Genomic DNA, 7764 nt, shown 5'->3' on the forward strand with positions numbered 1-7764 from the left:
AAGGCCAGTAGATTTTGTTGTCCTTACCGCTTTAATGCAGGAGAAGTTAAAGAAAGTGATTGGTGGGTTCCCATGGCTTTGTATGCCCTTCCACTAAATGTCAACGGCCAGTGGGAAAAGTATCAACTCTCTTTAAGGCAGGCTGGGGCTGGGGCTGGGGTAGATAAAGCAGTGAGGTTTGACAGATACCAGTGAGTATAGCCATCTGTCAAAACTTGCCCTGTTTTTGCATATGCTTTGTGCATATGTGTTCAGCATAGTTTTGGCACTATTGGACAGAATCTAGTGCTATTCTGGAATACTGCTAAACCCATGACAGAGTGGCTGTCCTAACAGGCAGGAACCACGCTGAGATGAGGAATAAGTCTCTAGTGTTTTATTACTGCTACATTAGATAGAAAATCCTAACAAACTGAAGAAGCGTGAGAAAACTCATGCAGATAAACCCCAAAAGTCAAGGCGGGTCTGTTCTGTGTCTCTTCGAATGACTGCTCAACTCCTCACTACTATGCGTGCATTTTCCCCCATGGATAGGGGCCCCCTCCTGCTCACCATCAGTGCTCATGACAGTGGCTGTTGCAACTGCACCACCTCCCCCATCACCCTGTGGATCAGACATTGGGCTTACAGCTGATACATAGAGTCATAAAGCCAACAGCTCAGCACATCAGTTTGCCAGTCCAAGAAGCAGTTGACAAGCACCAGTAGGGCAGTGCAGTAAAGTGGGAGAGATCCTACTTCACTACATGGCCCCCATAGCCCCTGTTAGGTAGTATTCAGATGAGCACTAAATGTGTCTTTAAAAATGGTTCTAAAAACAGCTGATTGTAGGGGAGAGGCTGTTAGGTGCAGTGAGAGAGCTCCTTCTCACTTTGCCTTGGTATCACTGCTGTGAGTTGTTTCTAGAACTATTTTCATACATATGTTTAGCTCTCTTCTGAAAGAACCCTAAACCCATATCTAGTATATCCCAATACATGACGGGTGCTGTGGGGTCACCCCTGCTTCTTACACCACCCCAACAGAATTTGTCAGCCACTTCTAAGACTGACTAACAGGCACTAACCCCAAGGAACTGATTCTTTTTGCCAGGTATACCTCATGATCAACTCTGTGAGACCAGAGACTTGACAGAGAGTTGGCTCCCCACCCTTGTCTTGACACTCTGCCCAGGCCTAGCAGCCTTGGGATCAGCTGTCATAGGCCAAAAGGGGAGGGAGTGATCTTTCAGGTCTTTGATCCCGTAGAGGAGCTCTGTGTACCAGGAGACTTGGTAGAGAAACATCTCTTCTTCCTACTTCTTTTGCCTCCCTATGCAGCCCTGGAAGCTTTTGGATTGGCTTACATGTCTGATGGGCTGGTAGAAGTGGGAAAAGATGGCTTTTGGTACAGGGGTATTAGTTAAGAACCAGATTGCCCTACTGCCAAAAGCAAACTGGCTCCTGGAAAACAATATACCGGAGATAAGGCAACATGGCTTAAAGGGAACTGGGCAGATCCCAGCCCCTGACCATAAAATCAACCACATAGTCAACAAGGAGTTGCACACAGTTTGTCAAGCAAGACTTGTGTCAGGAGAAGAGGGAAAATACCCATTTAAAACTGGGACAGCTAAACACAAATTAAATTACCTCTATGGTGGGCTGAGAATGAGGAAAAGGCCATGTCGTGATACGTCCTTTACAAATGGGTAGTCAGATGTCTTTATGCCATAGCATGTCATGGAAGACGAACCCCAAGACAGCCTAACTTTCTGATAGGATGGAAAGAGTTTTGCCTTAAGAGCTGGAATTTCTACTACTAGAAATGGAAGGCTGTCAAAATTTGCTTATTTCTTCTTCTGTACCACTCTGTACCTGGTAAGATACGATATGAATATCTGTAAGCTCTCCTTTCCTGCTATCTAAAAATATAGTCTGAGACAGGACCGGCCACATTCTTTTCTTTTCTCCCACCTTGTTTCCCTATCTTCTAACCATCATGCCTCATGAAGAATACTTGAAAACTGTAAAGCTTTCAAATACTTTTGAAAACTTCTGCTGGCCAAGTCTTTGAATTTCAATTCCTAGAAAAAGGTTATATTTCAGTTGCAGTTATGTTCTGAAAATTTTTCTTGGGTGCAGGGTTGCTGGAAATTATACGGGGTCATTTGGGCTCTCGCAATCTGAAGGACTTCACATGAGCAACCTGTGATGGGGTGGGTGTGCGGAATTAATGATTGAATGTGTGCATCATTCAAACCTCAATATAGTTAACCTTTTCTAAGTCATTAGAGGAAATGTGTAACTACTTTAAGAAATAATATGTCCAAAGAGCTTTCATCTTCACTGCATGTGTGGAATCTTGTCATGGCTGGGCTGTTTAAGAAGTAAGTGTGCAGAAAGCTGGAGATTCACAGCTAAACAGAAAACAAACCAAGGTTTATACATGAAGTTCAAGCAGGAGATGAGGCAGAATCCATGGTCAATCAAAGAATCAAACCCCAGCAGTTTAACTAAGCCTAGATAAACCAGGAACACAGCAGAGTTGGAAGCAGCTTCCTGAAGACTGTTAAGTCAGAGGTTTCAGAGGCACATAGCTCAGTTCTCATGAGGCTCCATCCACCATCTTGGTAATGTTGACTCACCTCCCCACATACATGGGCATCATTGAGTCAAAGAGTGGGCATTCTTCTGTCAGAGACTTCAGGCAGAGAGCTGGGAGCCAATAGCTGAAAGCTTTCTAGCTATAAATTTTCTATAAAGGATAGAGGAAGTTGGCTGATAGGACTTCTAACAATCAGCAACTTTCTGAGCCAATAGGAATTTTTTTCCCAAGATTTCTTTCCTCCACAGACCCATCTCGCTTTTGAAGCTGAACTGTTTCTGGTTGGTTTATCTTATCACAGCAGATGTAGTTCTCTTCTGTTTTCAGAGACTTATCTTTCTGATGGATGGATAAAGTCCTTAGCTCTTTTCCATAATTACATTCCAACATTCAGGTGGATAGAAAAGAATAAAAAGGCTGTATACATTTGAAGTAAAAAAAATCTAAAACCCCAGCCATCCCATACTCCACAAGAAAAATCATGATCTGCAGTGATTGCTACATTCTGCCTGCTGTGGCCTTTGTCCCCTGAAAGCCACTAAGTGTGTCCCTCTGATCATGACAAGGTTGCTCTGTCACAATCAACCAAGCCTTGACAAACAGCTTTAGCTTAGTGCAATGTCAATGTTTCTATAGAAAACCAGCTTTTACTGTAAGCGCTAGTATGCAAAAGGAATCAGATCTCAGGGGTTTTCCTCCATTTTAAAAACAAAGCAGATGAAGCTGCCTGAACAAAGCTTGTCATCATAATGCACATGGTCTTTCTTCTTCATGCAAAAGAGATATGGTATTTGTATATACTTCCTCTTCAGATTTACTTATGAAATATATCTCCATAGCAATCCAGGTTTGTTGTAATCTCCCTCTTCCCAGTTTTCACATCCATTTTTCAAACATTCTCAGTGAATGTACTTTATAGAAGTTAATAAACTACAGGCAAAATTCTTGCTATGGTATTATTCCAGATGATATTAGTTAGGCCCTACAGTACAGGTGGTTGTTTTTTTAGGTTGAATTATTCAAAAGAGTCAGTGTGGGCTTTAAGAAAAGTCTTCCCTGCAGATCTTAATGCACAGTTTAAATGTTATAAGGAAAGGTATTCTTTCACATACTTTGGGTCCCAGGTTCTTATTGGCTTTAATACTAAGAATCAGCCTACTGAATTGGGCCCACAGGCACTTGCATAAGTAGTACAACACCTTTTGTTTCAACACAATGCAATACTATTTAGAAGCAATCATTCTAAATGATTGTAGTGCTCTGTGAACTACTGAACCTCCCTGGAGGTACAATGGCAAAGCAGTTCTTCTGGAGGAAATGCAGCTGTGTGCTTGTTACCAGTTAAGACTCTCACCCTAAAGTTGAGTTTCCCTTGAACTGAGCCTGACTTGTAGTGACTTGATGGACATGTTCTCTGGGTGACCATATGGATGCATTTTGCCGCTCTGTGATTAGCTTTTCTAAGGTATGATCACAAACTCTTCAGTAACTTAACTACAGAGGAAAGGAACACAGCAGCATGGGAATGCTCACAAAAGCACAACTTCTGTGTGCTCAAAGTAAATATCAACTCATCAGAAAGGAAAGCCTGATCCCATACTCCACAAGATCCAGTAAGAGAAGAATGGAGTGCTGCTGAGAAGAACAAGGAGGAAAATGAGGGAAGGAACTTGAATAAGACCAAATGTGGAAGAATTTAAAAACTCCTAAAGAGTGCCTGATTACTGATAAACAGGGCTGAGAAGGAAAAGTATATGCAAGTGAAATCCTGAAGGGAAGAGTGATAGAGAAAAGGTAGTTCTGGGAAATAAAATAGGGAAGGAGGAAGTTAAAATCCCTAAACCCAGCATGTTTGTGTAAGGCCACAGACATTAATTTTCACTGAAAATTAATAAACAATAAATAAAAAAATTAATATAACATAAAGTTTAGATGTCTAGTTCTGTATTCTGTAATTGTCCAACTTCTACCTCCTCTTTATTTTCAATTTAGTCAGGTGACTCACACTTCCACACACTTCTTTTATGCTCTACAATTCAGGATAAGAAAAGCACATAAGCAAATTGTTGTGCTAAAACAACAATAGTCAAATATCTACCTTTTGTATACAGTGTTGAGTTGCTTCTCTTAGAAATGAAGAGGCCAGGTGGGTTTATAGTATTTGCATTTGGATATTTATACTGCACACCGAGGTGAACGAAACAAACACAAAATATTAAAAGAAATAATGCCCATGCCTTTCTCAAGTACTCAATGAAATGGATGCCAAGGCCAGGGAGGGAAGGTTTGGTCCTGGTCCTGGTCCTTGTCCTCATTTCTTCAGGAGCAGCAGAAAATGTTCTGCTTGCCCAACACCGCAGAGGGACCCCAGCCAAGCTATTGATGACCCAGTGACTGCTTGCAGAATCCCAAGTGAGAATGAACAGTCACCTCCCAGGATCCAGAGTACAGGGCTCATGAACAAGGGCCAAGGAATGCTGTAAACATTTGTTTGGAAAATAGCAGCTCTTCACATGGAGCTTTTGAGAAGAGATGGGAGGATGGAGATCGGGCTTGTTGCTTACACTGGAATGCCAGAGAAATTCCTATTTCAGTTAGGGTTTAGGAGCTAGCTGGCACTGCCCTCCCATTCTGTCAGCTAAAACCAAACAATTCGAGACATATTAATTCCTTCACGGGCAACTAATGAAGCACAGGATTGTTCAGGCTGAGTTCTGAAAAGGGCACTATCCAAGGCTAGTTTCATTTTTCACCTAACTTGGATATTTATTAGAAAGTGTGAAAAGTTTGAAAAAGTATTGAAAAAACAAGGTTGGCTGCATTTAAAATCCCATATTCACTAACTGGAAATTATTTTTATATCCTGTGCCCAGAATAAGTTGAAGGAGTCATTCTATAATACTTCTCTGTTACTCTAGTAAAGAGAGCTAGCTGGTTTCAACCCACATGGACTTGTGGTATTAATTTTTAATAGCTAGTCCATTCAAAATGGAAGTCTCTGTTCTCTCTTTGAACCAGCTGAAGGCCACCCCTTGTGTATTGATTGCTACTGTTAAGCTAAATATATGCAGTGCATTACAAGCCTCTACAGTATTTGTGAGAACTAAATAAAATGAGGAAGCCTTGGGATGTATTAGGGTAATATTATCATTTAACAACTCCAACTGGAAATTAAATGAAAATAACAAGGTATCTCACATAAAAAGATATAACAAAATTGGTTTTATTATTATTTTTTACTACTTACTATCTGCATGATCATTAGTGCCAAATGGCCTATTTCAAAATTATAATAAGTAAATTACATAAAGATTGATTGAGGTCATGGTTGGGTCTGGCTTAGGTTGAGTCATGTCCTTACGCGTAGGCGGTGTTAGCTGTTCTGTTTTCCAGTTGGTGTCAGCTTGTTAGACTAGTTTGCAACAGTTAGTAAGTTATTATATTTTAGTAACATGGCACAATTACATTGCCCCATAGTTGTTGAGGTTATTTGTGTTTGCTTTCCATTCATTTGCATTGATTTCTGATAAAATGAACTTTAAGTATCTAGGACAATTTAACTACTGTTAACCCACTTTTTAGAATAACCTGACTGAGTACTTTCTGGAAGTATTCCAAACAATTTTGAAGGCTTTTAGTTTAATCTGTATCTCATACTTTACTACCCATATCTCTTCATTTTCCAGCCACTGTTCCAACATCAGTTTTTAATGTAGCTTATTAAAACATTAATATCTTATCTATCTGGTAGAAACGCATTACTCAGAATTTTAAACCTTTTAAACATTTAAACATTACAGTTGAAACATTACAGTTTCACCAAAATTACAATTTAAATAGAACAATCTATTATGAATTTGATAACGGTTAGCCGTTATCAAACAAGCAAAAAATATTATCTTACTTTCTCCATGATATATTAGTTATATAGTTATATATTAGTTATATGTTAGTTATGCTAATTATCTTACTTTCTCCATGATATATTAGTTTCAGCACCATTGGCCTAAACCTGAAATGTCAAAAGAGGAACAAACTGGGAGAATATGCCTGTATTCACATAATATACTAAGCTGCTGGGCTTGGTTAGCATGACTAAACATGCTGTCATTTTATCCTTTGTCCTATATAAATTTTTAATCATAATCTGTGGCTTTTCTAAGCCTATTGTCCAAACCTGAGAGATTACTATTTCTGGTTAGCATGGACCATTTTTTTTTCAGCTAAACTGGTCATTAAGGTGATTCATGGTAGCAGACAGCCACTGTCACTTTATACCTCCATGCTTAAAGCATTATCCCAAAAGGTTGGATATATTCTATGTCTATCTTTTATTAGATGTGAGTGACACAACAGCATTAAATATTGCTACATTTTCTGTAGCAAGATACAGCAATTTGATTGATTGATTGATTGAATATGTGCCATCAAGTCATTGTAGACTCTTAGCAACAACATAGATAAGACTAGCAATAGCTAGAGGTTTTATGATCAGCTAAAGAAGGGATAAAAATGAAGATAGGCTAGTAAATCCATTGAAATGGTTAAAATGATGAGTTTATCATCTGTCTGTATTTGTTGTTATACTTCTGCCCAGTGTTTAAAGGATCCAAGGAACCAAGGAAACAAACAAATAACACCTCCATCATTTTGGAAAATCACAGGGAAATCATATCTATGTATTCTTAAGTATAAGACCTATTAAGTTAAATGAGCATTACTCCCAGGTATGCAGGTATAAATTACAGTCCCATGAAATTGTATGCCTAAGAAACAGAATCTGTGGGGTCTTGCTACTTTTATTATAATGGTGAAAGCAGAGTCATGGCATCACACTGCAAGCTATGCACCTTCTGGGTATGCGTGCAATGTTGTGATGCATATAGAAAAAAGATAGAACTTGTGCTGTGACCCACAATGCTGCTTTAGTCAGTCTTTGCCCCATCCCCCCAAAAGCTTGCTGCTAAAAAAAAAGATCTAATTAAATTCTGTATATTTAAAAACAGACAGCCAGTTTGGTGCAGCGGTTAAGGCACCAGGCTAGACACTGGGAGTCTGTGAGTTCTAGTCCCGCCTTAGGCACAAAGTCAGCTGGGTGACCTTGGGCCAGTCGTGCTCTCTCAGCCATAGGAAGGAGGCAATGGCAAACCGCTTCTGAAAGATATCTTGGCAAGGAAA

The sequence above is a fragment of the Candoia aspera genome, chromosome 1 (genome assembly GCF_035149785.1).
Source record: "Candoia aspera isolate rCanAsp1 chromosome 1, rCanAsp1.hap2, whole genome shotgun sequence".
Classification (NCBI taxonomy): domain Eukaryota; kingdom Metazoa; phylum Chordata; class Lepidosauria; order Squamata; family Boidae; genus Candoia; species Candoia aspera.